The 19,204-nt window shown below is 42.0% G+C and overlaps 1 long non-coding RNA gene across 1 annotated transcript; it reads left to right on the forward strand.

Annotated features, from left to right (window-relative positions):
* The first annotated feature begins 1,913 nt into the window (after nt 1-1,913).
* On the forward strand, nt 1,914-10,527 carry LOC149312601 (uncharacterized). The gene is made up of 4 exons (XR_016281419.1): nt 1,914-1,996; nt 6,749-6,802; nt 8,915-8,991; nt 10,229-10,527. It is a non-coding gene; the product is annotated as an uncharacterized LOC149312601 (long non-coding RNA).
* Nucleotides 10,528-19,204: the final 8,677 nt, after the last annotated feature.

Consider the following 19,204-nt stretch of genomic DNA (forward strand, 5'->3'; position numbering starts at 1 on the left):
GCTGAATTACTGAAATGGATTCCACTAACTTCAACAGAGAATTTTGTGAGAATGTTTCAGTTACAGAAATGTGATGTTCCTGCTATTTTTAGACAAGACAGGGGTGCTCCTGGTCAGTTGTAAGGCAGATCAATGAATAGCGATTTTGCCTATGCTGGATGAGGTTATACTCCCCCTGAAATTTCAGTCAGGCTTGCAGCTTGGGTATGCTTCTGGACTCAACTCTGAGCCTGGATGCCCATGTTTTAGCAGTGGCAAGGAGTTCATTTGCACAGTTAAAACTAATGCACCTTGAAACATCAGATGTGGCTATGGTGACACATGCCTTGGTTACATCCTGTTTGGACTACTGCAATGCACTCTATGTGGGGCTGCCTTTGGAAACTGTTTGGAAACTTCAGCAGGTTCAAAACACTGCAGCTAGAATGCTGGCTGGGGCCAGTTACAGTGAGCATATAACTCTTTTTGAAACAGCTTTGCTGGCTACTGATTGATTTCTGGGCACAAGTCAAAGTGCTGGTCTTGACCAGCATACAGACTAATTGAGAGACTGCATCTCCCCATATGAACCTGCTAGAGTCCTAAGATCTTCAGGGGAAGGCTTTATTTCGGTCCCACCACCATCATAGGTTTGCATGGTGAGGTTATGAGAGAGAACTTTCTTGGTGGCTGCTCCCAACCTCTGGAATGCCCTTCCATGCTTGCCTTTTGCTGGCAGGCAAAACATTTTTTTAGGTGGGCTTCTTAACATAATAATCAGGACAGGGTAATTTTATATGAGGTGTGCGTTTTATTTATGTTTTTATGTTCATTTTATACTGTTTTAATTAGATTAATGTAACTGTTTTTATATTCTTGATTTAAAGTTTTAAAAATATTTTTATCTTGTGAACTGCCTTGCATCCCATTTTTGGAGAAAGGCAGCATAAAAGTGAAATAAATAAATAACACTTTTAAAAAACCATCTATTGCATTTTGGAGAAACCAGAATATGGTATATTGCATGAAACATGACAAGTATCTTTCCAGCCTGGCTTGTAGTATAAGAGTTTGTGCTGACAAATACACATTAGGACCTACATTTTTACAAAGAATGAGTAATCAGAATAAGCAGATCACATTGCCAGGTTTTTTTTTTTGGGGGGGGGCCCAAAACCATGTATGCAGTCTACTTGTCTACATGCACAGCCATTTTGTGCCAGAAAAAAATATCACAACTTCTACCCTCAAACAATTTAATAGCCTGTAAATCTAAGCAGACTAGTACAGTGGACCCTTGCCTTATGCGGGGATCCGTTCTGCACCCCCCCCCCCCGCCAGCATAAAGCGAGTGGCATGGGCACACGCGCCATTCATTGTATTGCAGCGTGGCTTCAGCGTAAGCTGAAAACCACATGTAGTGTGCCCGCGTGATCGCCTCCTCTGCCTCCTGCTGGTCTCCTGAAGGGGGTGGCTCCTTTGGCCAGAAAGCAAGGAGGCCAGACGCGGCAGAAGAAACTGTCAAGAGGCAGAGGAGGGGATAACCAAGGTAGGTGAGGGTGTTGAGGGTGGTGGGCAGGGCTGCCATGCTTGGTTCTTCCTTCCTCCCTTCCAAGAAGCCTTTTGCCAGGAGTTAGACCCAAGAGAGTGAGGAAGGGCAGGGAGGTAGCTTGCAGTGGTGCACTGTTGCCTGAGGTTGGGCGTCCCCTCCCCGGCACTCACTAATTCCTGCATTCACTGGGTATTTTTGTGGAAAGTGGGAGCAAACTAGTTTATTCTGGGTTGCACTGCTAAAGTGAAGAGAGGTCAGTATCTCATCACTAGCTTTATGCTTGGGTCCCCCCCCCCCCCCCCCGGTAATAATTGAAATGAACCATAATGTTTGTTCTCTGACCTCTGATCTCACATTTATCAGTTCAATTTCTATATTTTTCAGATGGTGGTTTGAATTTTGGCATCAAAACCCTTGAGGAGATCAAATCAGAGAAAATGAAAGTAAAATCAACGCAGCAAGCTGGTAAGTTCACATTTTTCCTCACTGTGTCTCTCGTAGTTTGGAGGATACTTAATGAGGCCTTGTTTGAAAAGCCTGATTCCTTTGGTAGTTATGAGAGTATGTTGCTTTGTTCATAAGAAGGCTATTATTAGTGTCACAGTAATGAACTGCTGGTGTACTGGTATAATGACAGATTAGAATCATAGAATCATAGAATCATAGAGTTGGAAGAGACCGCACAGGCCATCCAGTTCAACCCCCTGCCATGCAGGAAGTCCAAATCAAAGCATCCCCAACAGATGGCCATCCAGCCTCTGCTTTAAGACCTCCAAGGAAGGAGAATCCACTACACTCTGAGGGAGTGTGTTCCACTGTCGAACAGCCCTTACTGTCAGCCCTTACTGTCAGGATTCCTAATGTTGAGGTGGAATCTCTTTTCCTGTAGTTTGCATCCATTGTTCCGGGTCCTGTTCTCTGGAGCAACAGAAAACAAGCTTGCTCCCTCCTCAATATGACATCCTTTCAAATATTTAAACAGGGCTATCATATCACCTCTTCACCTTCTCTTCTCCAGGCTAAACATCCCCAGCTCCCTGAGTCGTTCCTCATAGGGCAAGGTTTCCAGACCTTTCACCGTTTTAGTCGCCGTCCTTTGGACACGTTCCAGTTTCTCAATGTCCTTTTTGAATTGTGGTGCCCAGAACTGGACATAATATTCCAGGTGGGGCCTAATCAGAGCAGAATACAGTGGCACTATTACTTCTCTTGATCTAGACACTATACTTTTATTGATGCAGCCTAAAATTGCATTGACCTTTTTAGCTGCCGCATCGCACTGTTGACTCATGTTCAACTTATGGTCTACTTGGACTCCTAGATCCCTTCCACATGTACTTTCATTCAGCAATGTGTCTCCCATACTATATCTGTGCATTTCATTTTTCTGCCCTAAGTGCAGTACCTTACATTTCTCTGTGTTGAATTTCATTTTGATAGCTTTGGCCCAGCTTTCTAGTCTATCCAGGTCATTTTGAATGTTGATCCTGTCCTCTGGAGTATTAGCTATTCCTGCTAATTTGGTGTCACCTGCAGATTTGATAAGTATGCTCCCAATTCTGTCATCCAGGTCATTGATCAAGATGTTGGATAACACTGGGCCCAGGACAGAGCCCTATGGGACCCCACTGGTCACTTCTCTCCAGGCTGAAAAAGAGCCGTTGTCGAGCACCCTTTGGGTTCGGCCATTCAACCAATTACAGATCCATTTAACAGTTACTTTGTCTAGCTCACATTTTACAAGCTTGTTTGCAAGAATATCTTGGGAAACCTTGTCAAAGGCCTTACTGAAATCAAGATATACTATATCCACAGCATTCCCTTCATCTACCAAGCTGGTAATTTTATCAAAGAAAGAGATCAGATTTGTCTGGCATGACTTATTTCTCTGATACTCGTGTTGACTTTTTGTGATCATGGCATTGCCTTCTAGCTGTTCACAGCCCTTTTTGTTGTTCTTAACCTCTCTAGCAAGCCTGAGTTCATTCTGCGCTTTAGCTTTTCTGACTTTACCCCTACACATGCCTGCTATTTCTTTGAATTCCTTTTTCGTGATTTCCCCCATTTCCCATTTCTTATACATGTTCCGTTTCAAACTTAGCTCAGTTGAAAGTTCCTTAGTCATCCATCCTGGTTTCTTGAGACAACTCCCGTTTTTCTTTCTCACTGGAACTGTTTGAAACTGTGCTTTCAGTATCTCTCTTTTGAGAAACTCCCATCCATCCCGAACTCCCTTATCTTTTAGTATTTCTGACCAAGGGATCACCCTCAATACTTCTATAACTTTACTGAAGTCCACTCTCCTGAGGTCTAGAATGCATGTTTGACTATGTCTGGCTTCTCCTTTCCATTGTATAACAAACTCCAGGAGAACATGGTCACTTCCACCTAATGATCCCACCACTTGCACCCCATTAACCAAGTCATCCTTGTTGCTTAGGATCAGATCCAAAATAGCTGACCCCCTTGTTGCCTCTTCCACCTTTTGGACCATGAAATAGTCTTCCAGTCAAGTGAGGAATTTGCTAGACCTTGAGGATTTGGCTGAGTTTGACTTCCAGCAAATATCAGGGTAGTTGAAGTCGCCCATCACTACTACATCTCTCTTTTCTGACTGTGTGGTCATCTGTTCTAGAAAGATATCATCCAATTCCTCAGTCTGACTTGGGGGTCTGTAGTAGACTCCCACCGTAACATCCTTGTTGTTTCCCTCCCCTTTGAAGCCTCATATTCAATGTGCACCTCAGACATGAATTGCCCATAGCATAATGACTTCCTATGGGCAATTCATGTCTGAGGTGCAAGTTGAATATTTGCAGTACTCCATATTTTTCGGGATTGTTATAAGGTTTATTGATACATATAAATACTTTGAACTCTCAAGTTATGCAGTATTAGACATGCTTAATTTGAAGTAATCTTCACTTCTTTCAGTACAACCTGTTCTAATTTTAAATATACCATCCTTGAAGTGCTCAATAGTTCCTAAATAGTGGCAGTAGTACAGCTTGATGTAGCTTTCTTTTACTTATCTCAGACTGTCTGTGGGTGGGGCAGGCTGCATTATGGGCAGGTCACGTGTACCAAACACACAGGAACTCCACGTGGGTAACAAACTTACACCACCGGTTGCAATATAAACAGAAACTTTAATGGGAACTCTCTTTTTAACACAACTCTTCACCCCAACCAACTCAAAGTCCAATTCCTCGACCCTTTGCCTGTCGGTCTGCAAGCCTCTTCAGGGCTCAAGGATTTCCCGGTCCACTGGCCTCTTGGTCTTCTGGGCAAGTGCGCCGGCCTCCCGCGTGTTTCTCCAGGGGCTCTACCTCCGCTTTCTCCTTCTTTCCAGGAATAGGGCCGGCCTCCCACTTGTCTCCCTTAGGGTCCCACCACTGTCCCTCTAAGGGTCCTCCTCCTGGCTGTCTCCACAATTCAGCATCTGGGTAAAACAAGTCCCCCTCCACCTGAGGGTTTCTCAACTGTACCTCCTCGTGAGGCCCGCGCCCACGGCCACCAGACCTCCTTTGGAGGAAGGCAGGTCCTCCGTCTCTCTGAGGACTCCGAGTCACTGTCGCTATCCCTCTCGCGGCCGCGGCTTCCCAACCACCTCTTCCGCGCCTCCTCTCTCTCCCCGCGCAATTCTGCCCCTCTCCTCTTATCCTTCCTGAAGCCCCTCCTAGTTCCTCCTGCGACTCCTCCTCTTGCTCCGCCTCCACCTTCCTTTCCACCTGGTCCCCATTAGCCCCTCTAGCTCTCTCTCTATCCGCCTCACTACACTGTCCTTCTGAAGTTGCTGCTCAAACCCAGACCCGTCCAGACCGAGAGAGAGAAAATGTACAGACTGTGCTCAGAACTGTAACTTCATCTACAAAACAAGGTAATTTTCCTGACTTTAGTTTAGCTCTCATGCTTCTGTAGATGTCCTTCTGTACTGCTCATTAGTAGTAGTGATAGTCTGTCACTGCTATTTCCAAAACAAGAGCAAAGTATATATGGCAGCACATATGCTTTCTAGCAGGTATAATGTGAGGTTACCTCTCTGCTTAATAAAAATGAATGGCAGTAAACTAGTAGCGTCAGTAAAGCCAATGCAAAGACATTTAAAGGACAGAATTGCATTCAATTAAATTCGTTGTCTTAGATTTTAAAAATTGTAAATTGTACAAATAGTAGACACTATAAAATATCATGACCATTAACTTGTAGGTGCTAAATGTATAATGTATTAGATTAAATTAGTTTTTTGATTGCAGAAGAAAATCGAAAGGTATGTGTATTCCACACATCTGCATATATTCTACATATTTGCAAAGGGCCATTATGATGGCATAACTTTGTTTGCTTCAATAAAATGAACTTTACATTCTCATACAGTTGTTGGTTATTGAGCAACTTAAAATAGCTGTCAGGTTGTGTCAGTTTATTGAGCTAGGTGTTGTACCTTCTGATGGTCTTTCATTGCACTCCATGCTTAATGTTGATATTTTATGATACTATTTAACTGTACAGAAGCTTGGAGTGTCTTATAGTATAAAATGATGTATTAATTTCAACTACAAAGTATTTGCAACCTATTCTTGCAGATAGCCCACCTTGAACAAAATGGATATTTTTTTCCAAATTTAATAATGTAGACATAGGCCCCATACAGACTGCCCAAATAGAGCTGCTTCGGGTCACTTTGGAGGTATGCTGTTTCAATGATGCATGTGTCCTAAGAGTCCGGAAGCTGCATCAAAGCTACACTCCAGTCATTAGCACTGAATCGTGACATTGGTGCAGTTTCCGGACTCTTAGGACGCGTGCATCATTTAAACAGCATACCTCCAAAGTGACCCGAAGCAGCTTTATTTTGGCCTGTCTGTATGGGGCCATAGTTGTGTTTCCTTTAACACACATCCTTCCATATTAGCCCTTCTAATCCAGCCATATGCATCCTGTAAGTTTGCTTGCATTCTTTTCTATTTGATAAGTGTTCTTTGTATTTCAAAGGCTTTTGTAATCCACTAATCTGTCTAGTCAGATACATAATTTAATTTGTATCTTCTGTCTGAAAACAGTGCATTTTGTAATCCAGCAATCTTCCACTATAGATTATTTATAGAGTACTTTGATCAGTTACTTGCCTTTATTCAAACTACCAATGTTACTGTCTTTGTGTTGTTCCTGTTTGAAAAAGCAAATATTAATGTTGTTTGCACTTCATTGTCTTAGGTGAAGAGCCTCAGATTCGACTGACTCTTGCAGAACGGCTGGGAAAATTGAAGGGTATAAAAATACTTCTGGAATGTTTGTTATTTTACTCTTCTTCTGTTAGAGGCACATTTATGAGCAAAGTTCTGATAATGTGTTCAATTTATCCTTTATTTCTGGAATTCAGGTAAATTATTAAGTGAAAGTATATATTATTGTGGGACCAAGTAGAACTCAAGATGGGTTTTAACTACCATAACCTTAGTGTCTGCATTCTCTGCCATGTATTCTCTCCCCCCCCCCCCCGCCACACACACACCTCTTATTAAGGATTACAAAGTAATATGAACAAATAGGTACTAAAATTGCTACCAGAAGTAGAGGTTTATGTGTAATATATGCATACTAAAAAGTAGAGACATATAAAGCTGGAATTTCAAACAAAGCAAAATCTTAAAATGATCTTTTTTTTCTTTTTCTCATAAATTGAAGAGAGTGGTCTTCCCTTAAAACGTAGCCTGGCTGAAAGACTGGGAAAGAAAATAGATAAGCCGGAGAATGCAGACACATCACCAAAGAGAGGTATGTTTGCTGAATTACTGAAATGGATTCCACTAACTTCAACAGAGAATTTTGTGAGAATGTTTCAGTTACAGAAATGTGATGTTCCTGCTATTTTTAGACAAGACAGGGGTGCTCCTGGTCAGTTGTAAGGCAGATCAATGAATAGCGATTTTGCCTATGCTGGATGAGGTTATACTCCCCCTGAAATTTCAATCAGGCTTGCAGCTTGGCTATGCTTCTGGACTCAACTCTGAGCCTGGATGCCCATGTTTTAGCAGTGGCAAGGAGTTCATTTGCACAGTTAAAACTAATGCACCTTGAAACATCAGATGTGGCTATGGTGACCCATGCCTTGGTTACATCCTGTTTGGACTACTGCAATGCACTCTATGTGGGGCTGCCTTTGGAAACTGTTTGGAAACTTCAGCAGGTTCAAAACACTGCAGCTAGAATGCTGGCTGGGGCCAGTTACAGTGAGCATATAACTCTTTTTGAAACAGCTTTGCTGGCTACTGATTGATTTCTGGGCACAATTCAAAGTGCTGGTTTTGACCAGCATACAGACTAATTGAGAGACTGCATCTCCCCATATGAACCTGCAAGAGTCCTAAGAACTTCAGGGGAAGGCTTTATTTCGGTCCCACCACCATCATAGGTTTGCATGGTGAGGTTATGAGAGAGAACTTTCTTGGTGGCTGCTCCCAACCTCTGGAATGCCCTTCCATGCTTGCCTTTTGCTGGCAGGCAAAACATTTTTTTAGGTGGGCTTCTTAACATAATAATCAGGACAGGGTAATTTTATATGAGGTGTGCGTTTTATTTATGTTTTTATGTTGTTTAAATGATGCATGCGTCCTAAAAGGCCAGAAGCCGCACCAAAGCCATGCCCCAGTCCTTAGAACTGGAGCATGGCTTTGGTGTGGCTTCTGGACTCTTGGGACGCATGCATCATTTAAACAGTATACCTCTAAAGTGATCCGAAGCAGCTTTATTTTGGCCTGTCTGTATGGGGCCATCGTTGTGCATTTATTTATTCTAGGATTCAATAGAATGTGTCTCTCTAAATCTTTCTTTTCATTTGTTTTGGAATCTGGAAGAATGGCTTGTTTGTAGTCTTTTGTATCACTTGAACATTAGTTGCTGCAACCTATGAGCAATATGACATGTTACATAAACTGGAATGGAAACATATTATCAGATGTGTATATGGTGAGGCCAGACTAGTTCTGAGAGAAAATGAATGTGCCCTATGGTGCATTTATGTTAGAGTGACCAATTTCTTTTGAGCAGCGGAAGAAATCACTCACTTTCCTTTAGTACCGGGTAAAGAATCTGGCGTTCCAGAGTTGATGAGTTGATGAACTGCAGCTCCGGACAGTAATCCTTTCCATCCCCCTCACTTTGCAATGTTTTATGGATGTTGTTGCCATAAAGTAGCATTATTATTATTATTATTATTATTATTATTTATTCATTCATTCCAAACATGATAGTCGACTACTTGATATGGGGGTTGTCCTCTTACATAACCTATCCTCAGAAGGTGGGAAAGACCTACATAACACATCAGATGTCAGGAGTGGCAATTTTCATTTTAAAATAATTAATGTGATGTTTTAACAGCCCCTGGAAATGAAGAGGAACCCCGCATGGAGCTGACATCTTGTTCTAGAGATGGCACAGCAGATGCTAATGTAAAGGTGAGTGTTCTTTGTGTTGTGTAAGAAAGGGACCATTGTCTACAGTTATTTTCTAGCATCTTTAGAAATTGCCATTCATTATCTTTGTCAGGAGTCACTGATAAAATAAAGTCCTATTCACTATCCTAGCAGGCCAAGGGTAGGGTAGGAATCATGACACTCCCTCTCCTAGCAATTGTGTCAGCAGAATAAGGAGTGGTAAGGAACACGGGGAGTTTCAGGGTCCCCCACATACATTTGTTGGATGATTTCCATGTCTGTACTAGGGACATTTAAGCCCTATTTAGACAGCTACGTTTCTTTTGTTGTGGTGTGCTTTCAAATCACTTAGGAACTCACTGTGTTTTCTTGGCAAGATAGTTTAAAGGGGGTTTGTCATTGACTTCCTCTAATGCTAAGAAGAGAGTGTGACTTGACCAAGATTTCCCACTGGTCTTCTGTGGCTGAATAGGGATTCAGACCTTAGACTCACAGAGTCGTAGTTGCAGCACCCAAACCACTATACCACACTGGCTCTTACAGTGTTTTATTAACATAGATAAAATGCAAGGGTAAGCTTGTTGATTGTGAGACAATTTTCAAAGTCTTTTTTGTCATTATGAGCCAGTGTGTCATAGTGGTTTGAAGATTGGCTTGTGACTCTGGAGACCAGGGTTTGATTCCCCGATGAGCTGTAAAACCTATTGGATGAACTTGGGCAAGTCACATGCTCCCAGACATGGGAAAACAATGGCAAACCTCCTCTGAACATGTCTTGCCAAGAAAACTCCATTATAGGTTTGCCTTAGGATTGCCTAAAGTTGGAAATGACTTCAACTCACGCAAAAACAACAAGAACAAGAAGTTCTGATTATAGCTGTTTTGGGCTAACCAGGAGGCATAGCCACTTCTCTTTGTAGCATGTTTCAAAGTCAATATTTCTTCATCAGACAAAGTTTTTTTTAAAGCAATCAAAGGGAGAAGGTGGGAGGAATTATAGTCTAAATGCTACATTTGGATGGTTTGAAGATCACCTGAGAAGAACTGCTGACTATCAAACTAGTGTTATCAGGCCACATCCCCAGTGACCCTGAGATTGCTAGGAATATGAGAGGCAGGCAAGAAAAAGATTTTTGGGACCAAGAAAGTCGAAGTAGAGCAGTAAAATTTGCTTTTCCATTTGAGAGTATAAAGGATCTCCTTCCATGTTTAATGCTTCAAGTTGGATTTTTTTTTCTGTGCTCTTGATGTTTGTTAGGGCTGTTTTCTTTTACTGAGAAAAAACCGTCTTCTTCGGAAGCGGAAAATGGTGGGATCCGAGGAAATCCCCGCAAAGAGGTTGAAATTAGGTAAGCGTTTTATCCCAACCTGTGGAACAAAGAGTTAAAGGTCAATTATGTCTTGATGGTTTCCCCCATAATGGAGAGGCTGGTATGGTTGATGTTTTGATAAGAAGAGGTAGAAATGAACCTGTTAAAGTTCTGACTTCAGAACAACTCATATCTTGTTATGCTGAAGCAATCTTCAGAAGGGTCCACAGGGTATGCTTTAGTACATAGTAGCCCCTTGGATTAATTGTTGATTTGTAGATGTGCACTTCTCCCTTCTACATGTTTTGGGCACAAAGATGAAAAGAGTAAAAACAAAAGAGATTCCTAGCAGATGCAAATTATTTTGTTAATTGGAACTGATCCCCACACGCCCCAATCCATGAAAGCTATGTTAGTAAGCAAATTCTGGAGTCAGTGAAGATCTTGGAAGATTTATCTGTTATCTCATTGAGATAGGCACACTTGTGCCCTAAATATTTTAATGCTGGTTAAAAAAAAGAGTTATGCGGGCCCATACAGACAGGCCAAAATAAAGCTGCTTTGGGTCACTTTGGAGGTACGCTGTTTAAATAATGCATGCGTCCTAAGAGTCCAGAAGCAACATCAAAGCCATGCTCCAGTCCTAATGACGAGCATGGCTTTGGCGTTGCTTCCGGGCTCTTAGGACGCATGCATCATTTAAACAGCATACCTCCTAAGTGATTCGAAGCAGCTTTATTTTGACCTGTCTCTCAGGGACCATACATTTACTATTAAAGCTCTGGGTCAGAAATCCCCAGGACAGAACTGCTCTGCTTTGCTGCATAATTTGGCTCTTTTTAGTGTGCTAGCACAGAATCTGACTTGCTTCCATTTGAGATATTGCCAAACAGCTGATCTCAACAGGGGACTTGTCCCTGTAGTGAGGAAAGGTCTTGGTTGCACTGGTTAAAGGGTCCCTGCTTATAGAATCATAGAATCATAGAGTTGGAAGAGATCGCAAGGGCCATCCAGTCCAACCCCCTGCCATGCAGGAAATCCAGATCAAAGCATCCCCGACAGATGGCCATCCAGGCTCCGTTTGAAGACCTCCAAGGATGGAGACTCCACTACACTCCTAGGAAGTGTGTTCCACTGTCGAACAGCCCTTACTGTCAGGAAATTCCTCCTAATGTTGAGGTGGAATCTCTTTTCCTGCAGCTTGCATCCATTGCTCCGGGTCCTAGTCTCTGGAGCAGCAGAAAACAAGCTTCTTTTAATACCCTTGGATGTAGCTCATCTGGTCCTGGAGACTTAAATTCATTTAGGTTAAACTTAAATTCATTTAGGTTCCACGGTGGCGGAAGCCGGATGCTGGCGCTGGAGGCCTTCAAGGCCTCCGGCGCTGCTGCCCTCCGCGCCTCCTTTTCCCCACCTCCGCGCCTTTTTTTGGCAAAGCCAAGGACTTGGTGGAAGTGCGCATCAAAACATTGGAGGAAATCAAGAAGGAGAAAGCTCTCTGAATGCAGTAAACTTTGGACAGCACTGTAAAGACACAGTTGCAGGCTGAGAGAGCTCCAGCTGAGAGGAGATTGTTCTGCATTACAAAGCCAACGGTTACTACATATTTTGTGTTCATAATATTTTATTTTGTTTCTAAATAACTTGTATTTAGAATGTACTGTACTCATTTCATCCAAAACCGTATTGAAAGAGACTTGTTGGCAGAAGAGGAGAGATGAGGTCCTCTGATAGTTTTTGGCTCCTAGACTGTGACTACAGCAGTGATGATGGTTTTTTTGTTTCTTGGGAATACCAAAAATATGGAAGGTTAAACATGTCTTTTCTTACCTCCTTGTATCAAACTAGAAATAACAGGAGAAGTACAGAGTATTTGACCCTTTGTTTCTTTGTAACCCTATTGCTTCATCCTTTTCCTGCGACCACATTCTTTGCGTGAAGGCCTTTTCATTTAGCAGTTTTTTTGACTGGCTCCTTTTCCTCAGTTCAGAAAACCAAACATTCATTCCCTGATACCTTGGCAATTGAAATCACCCATTTCCCAAGTATAATCTTTCTTGGCTTTACATTCAGAAGGTCTTGATCTTCAAGCTCTTTCAGAATTGCCTGTGACAAGGGTACTAAATACAGGCACACGCTGTGCATTTATTTATTCTAGGATTCAATCGAATGTGTCTCTCTAAATCTTTCTTTTCATTTGTTTTGAAATCTGGAAGAATGGCTTGTTTGTAGTCTTTTGTATCACTTGAACATTAGTTGCTGCAACCTATGCTACATAAACTGGAATGGAAACATATTATCAGATGTGTATATGGTGAGGACAGACTAGTTCTGAGAGAAAATGAATGTGCCCTATGGTGCATTTATGTTAGAGTGACCAATTTCTTTTGAGCAGCGGAAGAAATTACTCACTTTCCTTTAGTACCGGGTAAAGAATCTTACATAACCTATCCTCAGAAGGTGGGAAAGACCTACATAACACATCAGATGTCAGGAGTGGCAATTTTCATTTTAAAATAATTAATGTGATGTTTTAACAGCCCCTGGAAATGAAGAGGAACCCCGCATGGAGCTGACATCTTGTTCTAGAGATGGCACAGCAGATGCTAATGTAAAGGTGAGTGTTCTTTGTGTTGTGTAAGAAAGGGACCATTGTCTACAGTTATTTTCTAGCATCTTTAGAAATTGCCATTCATTATCTTTGTCAGGAGTCACTGATAAAATAAAGTCCTATTCACTATCCTAGCAGGCCAAGGGTAGGGTAGGAATCATGACACTCCCTCTCCTAGCAATTGTGTCAGCAGAATAAGGAGTGGTAAGGAACACGGGGAGTTTCAGGGTCCCCCACATACATTTGTTGGATGATTTCCATGTCTGTACTAGGGACATTTAAGCCCTATTTAGACAGCTACGTTTCTTTTGTTGTGGTGTGCTTTCAAATCACTTAGGAACTCACTGTGTTTTCTTGGCAAGATAGTTTAAAGGGGGTTTGTCATTGACTTCCTCTAATGCTAAGAAGAGAGTGTGACTTGACCAAGATTTCCCACTGGTCTTCTGTGGCTGAATAGGGATTCAGACCTTAGACTCACAGAGTCGTAGTTGCAGCACCCAAACCACTATACCACACTGGCTCTTACAGTGTTTTATTAACATAGATAAAATGCAAGGGTAAGCTTGTTGATTGTGAGACAATTTTCAAAGTCTTTTTTGTCATTATGAGCCAGTGTGTCATAGTGGTTTGAAGATTGGCTTGTGACTCTGGAGACCAGGGTTTGATTCCCCGATGAGCTGTAAAACCTATTGGATGAACTTGGGCAAGTCACATGCTCCCAGACATGGGAAAACAATGGCAAACCTCCTCTGAACATGTCTTGCCAAGAAAACTCCATTATAGGTTTGCCTTAGGATTGCCTAAAGTTGGAAATGACTTCAACTCACGCAAAAACAACAAGAACAAGAAGTTCTGATTATAGCTGTTTTGGGCTAACCAGGAGGCATAGCCACTTCTCTTTGTAGCATGTTTCAAAGTCAATATTTCTTCATCAGACAAAGTTTTTTTTAAAGCAATCAAAGGGAGAAGGTGGGAGGAATTATAGTCTAAATGCTACATTTGGATGGTTTGAAGATCACCTGAGAAGAACTGCTGACTATCAAACTAGTGTTATCAGGCCACATCCCCAGTGACCCTGAGATTGCTAGGAATATGAGAGGCAGGCAAGAAAAAGATTTTTGGGACCAAGAAAGTCGAAGTAGAGCAGTAAAATTTGCTTTTCCATTTGAGAGTATAAAGGATCTCCTTCCATGTTTAATGCTTCAAGTTGGATTTTTTTTTCTGTGCTCTTGATGTTTGTTAGGGCTGTTTTCTTTTACTGAGAAAAAACCGTCTTCTTCGGAAGCGGAAAATGGTGGGATCCGAGGAAATCCCCGCAAAGAGGTTGAAATTAGGTAAGCGTTTTATCCCAACCTGTGGAACAAAGAGTTAAAGGTCAATTATGTCTTGATGGTTTCCCCCATAATGGAGAGGCTGGTATGGTTGATGTTTTGATAAGAAGAGGTAGAAATGAACCTGTTAAAGTTCTGACTTCAGAACAACTCATATCTTGTTATGCTGAAGCAATCTTCAGAAGGGTCCACAGGGTATGCTTTAGTACATAGTAGCCCCTTGGATTAATTGTTGATTTGTAGATGTGCACTTCTCCCTTCTACATGTTTTGGGCACAAAGATGAAAAGAGTAAAAACAAAAGAGATTCCTAGCAGATGCAAATTATTTTGTTAATTGGAACTGATCCCCACACGCCCCAATCCATGAAAGCTATGTTAGTAAGCAAATTCTGGAGTCAGTGAAGATCTTGGAAGATTTATCTGTTATCTCATTGAGATAGGCACACTTGTGCCCTAAATATTTTAATGCTGGTTAAAAAAAAGAGTTATGCGGGCCCATACAGACAGGCCAAAATAAAGCTGCTTTGGGTCACTTTGGAGGTACGCTGTTTAAATAATGCATGCGTCCTAAGAGTCCAGAAGCAACATCAAAGCCATGCTCCAGTCCTAATGACGAGCATGGCTTTGGCGTTGCTTCCGGGCTCTTAGGACGCATGCATCATTTAAACAGCATACCTCCTAAGTGATTCGAAGCAGCTTTATTTTGACCTGTCTCTCAGGGACCATACATTTACTATTAAAGCTCTGGGTCAGAAATCCCCAGGACAGAACTGCTCTGCTTTGCTGCATAATTTGGCTCTTTTTAGTGTGCTAGCACAGAATCTGACTTGCTTCCATTTGAGATATTGCCAAACAGCTGATCTCAACAGGGGACTTGTCCCTGTAGTGAGGAAAGGTCTTGGTTGCACTGGTTAAAGGGTCCCTGCTTATAGAATCATAGAATCATAGAGTTGGAAGAGATCGCAAGGGCCATCCAGTCCAACCCCCTGCCATGCAGGAAATCCAGATCAAAGCATCCCCGACAGATGGCCATCCAGGCTCCGTTTGAAGACCTCCAAGGATGGAGACTCCACTACACTCCTAGGAAGTGTGTTCCACTGTCGAACAGCCCTTACTGTCAGGAAATTCCTCCTAATGTTGAGGTGGAATCTCTTTTCCTGCAGCTTGCATCCATTGCTCCGGGTCCTAGTCTCTGGAGCAGCAGAAAACAAGCTTCTTTTAATACCCTTGGATGTAGCTCATCTGGTCCTGGAGACTTAAATTCATTTAGGTTAAACTTAAATTCATTTAGGTTCCACGGTGGCGGAAGCCGGATGCTGGCGCTGGAGGCCTTCAAGGCCTCCGGCGCTGCTGCCCTCCGCGCCTCCTTTTCCCCACCTCCGCGCCTTTTTTTGGCAAAGCCAAGGACTTGGTGGAAGTGCGCATCAAAACATTGGAGGAAATCAAGAAGGAGAAAGCTCTCTGAATGCAGTAAACTTTGGACAGCACTGTAAAGACACAGTTGCAGGCTGAGAGAGCTCCAGCTGAGAGGAGATTGTTCTGCATTACAAAGCCAACGGTTACTACATATTTTGTGTTCATAATATTTTATTTTGTTTCTAAATAACTTGTATTTAGAATGTACTGTACTCATTTCATCCAAAACCGTATTGAAAGAGACTTGTTGGCAGAAGAGGAGAGATGAGGTCCTCTGATAGTTTTTGGCTCCTAGACTGTGACTACAGCAGTGATGATGGTTTTTTTGTTTCTTGGGAATACCAAAAATATGGAAGGTTAAACATGTCTTTTCTTACCTCCTTGTATCAAACTAGAAATAACAGGAGAAGTACAGAGTATTTGACCCTTTGTTTCTTTGTAACCCTATTGCTTCATCCTTTTCCTGCGACCACATTCTTTGCGTGAAGGCCTTTTCATTTAGCAGTTTTTTTGACTGGCTCCTTTTCCTCAGTTCAGAAAACCAAACATTCATTCCCTGATACCTTGGCAATTGAAATCACCCATTTCCCAAGTATAATCTTTCTTGGCTTTACATTCAGAAGGTCTTGATCTTCAAGCTCTTTCAGAATTGCCTGTGACAAGGGTACTAAATACAGGCACACGCTGTGCATTTATTTATTCTAGGATTCAATCGAATGTGTCTCTCTAAATCTTTCTTTTCATTTGTTTTGAAATCTGGAAGAATGGCTTGTTTGTAGTCTTTTGTATCACTTGAACATTAGTTGCTGCAACCTATGCTACATAAACTGGAATGGAAACATATTATCAGATGTGTATATGGTGAGGACAGACTAGTTCTGAGAGAAAATGAATGTGCCCTATGGTGCATTTATGTTAGAGTGACCAATTTCTTTTGAGCAGCGGAAGAAATTACTCACTTTCCTTTAGTACCGGGTAAAGAATCTTACATAACCTATCCTCAGAAGGTGGGAAAGACCTACATAACACATCAGATGTCAGGAGTGGCAATTTTCATTTTAAAATAATTAATGTGATGTTTTAACAGCCCCTGGAAATGAAGAGGAACCCCGCATGGAGCTGACATCTTGTTCTAGAGATGGCACAGCAGATGCTAATGTAAAGGTGAGTGTTCTTTGTGTTGTGTAAGAAAGGGACCATTGTCTACAGTTATTTTCTAGCATCTTTAGAAATTGCCATTCATTATCTTTGTCAGGAGTCACTGATAAAATAAAGTCCTATTCACTATCCTAGCAGGCCAAGGGTAGGGTAGGAATCATGACACTCCCTCTCCTAGCAATTGTGTCAGCAGAATAAGGAGTGGTAAGGAACACGGGGAGTTTCAGGGTCCCCCACATACATTTGTTGGATGATTTCCATGTCTGTACTAGGGACATTTAAGCCCTATTTAGACAGCTACGTTTCTTTTGTTGTGGTGTGCTTTCAAATCACTTAGGAACTCACTGTGTTTTCTTGGCAAGATAGTTTAAAGGGGGTTTGTCATTGACTTCCTCTAATGCTAAGAAGAGAGTGTGACTTGACCAAGATTTCCCACTGGTCTTCTGTGGCTGAATAGGGATTCAGACCTTAGACTCACAGAGTCGTAGTTGCAGCACCCAAACCACTATACCACACTGGCTCTTACAGTGTTTTATTAACATAGATAAAATGCAAGGGTAAGCTTGTTGATTGTGAGACAATTTTCAAAGTCTTTTTTGTCATTATGAGCCAGTGTGTCATAGTGGTTTGAAGATTGGCTTGTGACTCTGGAGACCAGGGTTTGATTCCCCGATGAGCTGTAAAACCTATTGGATGAACTTGGGCAAGTCACATGCTCCCAGACATGGGAAAACAATGGCAAACCTCCTCTGAACATGTCTTGCCAAGAAAACTCCATTATAGGTTTGCCTTAGGATTGCCTAAAGTTGGAAATGACTTCAACTCACGCAAAAACAACAAGAACAAGAAGTTCTGATTATAGCTGTTTTGGGCTAACCAGGAGGCATAGCCACTTCTCTTTGTAGCATGTTTCAAAGTCAATATTTCTTCATCAGACAAAGTTTTTTTTAAAGCAATCAAAGGGAGAAGGTGGGAGGAATTATAGTCTAAATGCTACATTTGGATGGTTTGAAGATCACCTGAGAAGAACTGCTGACTATCAAACTAGTGTTATCAGGCCACATCCCCAGTGACCCTGAGATTGCTAGGAATATGAGAGGCAGGCAAGAAAAAGATTTTTGGGACCAAGAAAGTCGAAGTAGAGCAGTAAAATTTGCTTTTCCATTTGAGAGTATAAAGGATCTCCTTCCATGTTTAATGCTTCAAGTTGGATTTTTTTTTCTGTGCTCTTGATGTTTGTTAGGGCTGTTTTCTTTTACTGAGAAAAAACCGTCTTCTTCGGAAGCGGAAAATGGTGGGATCCGAGGAAATCCCCGCAAAGAGGTTGAAATTAGGTAAGCGTTTTATCCCAACCTGTGGAACAAAGAGTTAAAGGTCAATTATGTCTTGATGGTTTCCCCCATAATGGAGAGGCTGGTATGGTTGATGTTTTGATAAGAAGAGGTAGAAATGAACCTGTTAAAGTTCTGACTTCAGAACAACTCATATCTTGTTATGCTGAAGCAATCTTCAGAAGGGTCCACAGGGTATGCTTTAGTACATAGTAGCCCCTTGGATTAATTGTTGATTTGTAGATGTGCACTTCTCCCTTCTACATGTTTTGGGCACAAAGATGAAAAGAGTAAAAACAAAAGAGATTCCTAGCAGATGCAAATTATTTTGTTAATTGGAACTGATCCCCACACGCCCCAATCCATGAAAGCTATGTTAGTAAGCAAATTCTGGAGTCAGTGAAGATCTTGGAAGATTTATCTGTTATCTCATTGAGATAGGCACACTTGTGCCCTAAATATTTTAATGCTGGTTAAAAAAAAGAGTTATGCGGGCCCATACAGACAGGCCAAAATAAAGCTGCTTTGGGTCACTTTGGAGGTACGCTGTTTAAATAATGCATGCGTCCTAAGAGTCCAGAAGCAACATCAAAGCCATGCTCCAGTCCTAATGACGAGCATGGCTTTGGCGTTGCTTCCGGGCTCTTAGGACGCATGCATCATTTAAACAGCATACCTCCTAAGTGATTCGAAGCAGCTTTATTTTGACCTGTCTCTCAGGGACCATACATTTACTATTAAAGCTCTGGGTCAGAAATCCCCAGGACAGAACTGCTCTGCTTTGCTGCATAATTTGGCTCTTTTTAGTGTGCTAGCACAGAATCTGACTTGCTTCCATTTGAGATATTGCCAAACAGCTGATCTCAACAGGGGACTTGTCCCTGTAGTGAGGAAAGGTCTTGGTTGCACTGGTTAAAGGGTCCCTGCTTATAGAATCATAGAATCATAGAGTTGGAAGAGACCGCAAGGGCCATCCAGTCCAACCCCATTCTGCCATGCAGGAAATCCAGATCAAAGCATCCCCGACAGATGGCCATCCAGGCTCCGTTTGAAGACCTCCAAGGAGGGAGACTCCA

Source organism: Sceloporus occidentalis, unplaced genomic scaffold (assembly GCF_023333645.1).
Source record: "Sceloporus occidentalis isolate IW3139 unplaced genomic scaffold, rSceOcc1.0.p SCAF_5, whole genome shotgun sequence".
Lineage (NCBI taxonomy): Eukaryota > Metazoa > Chordata > Lepidosauria > Squamata > Phrynosomatidae > Sceloporus > Sceloporus occidentalis.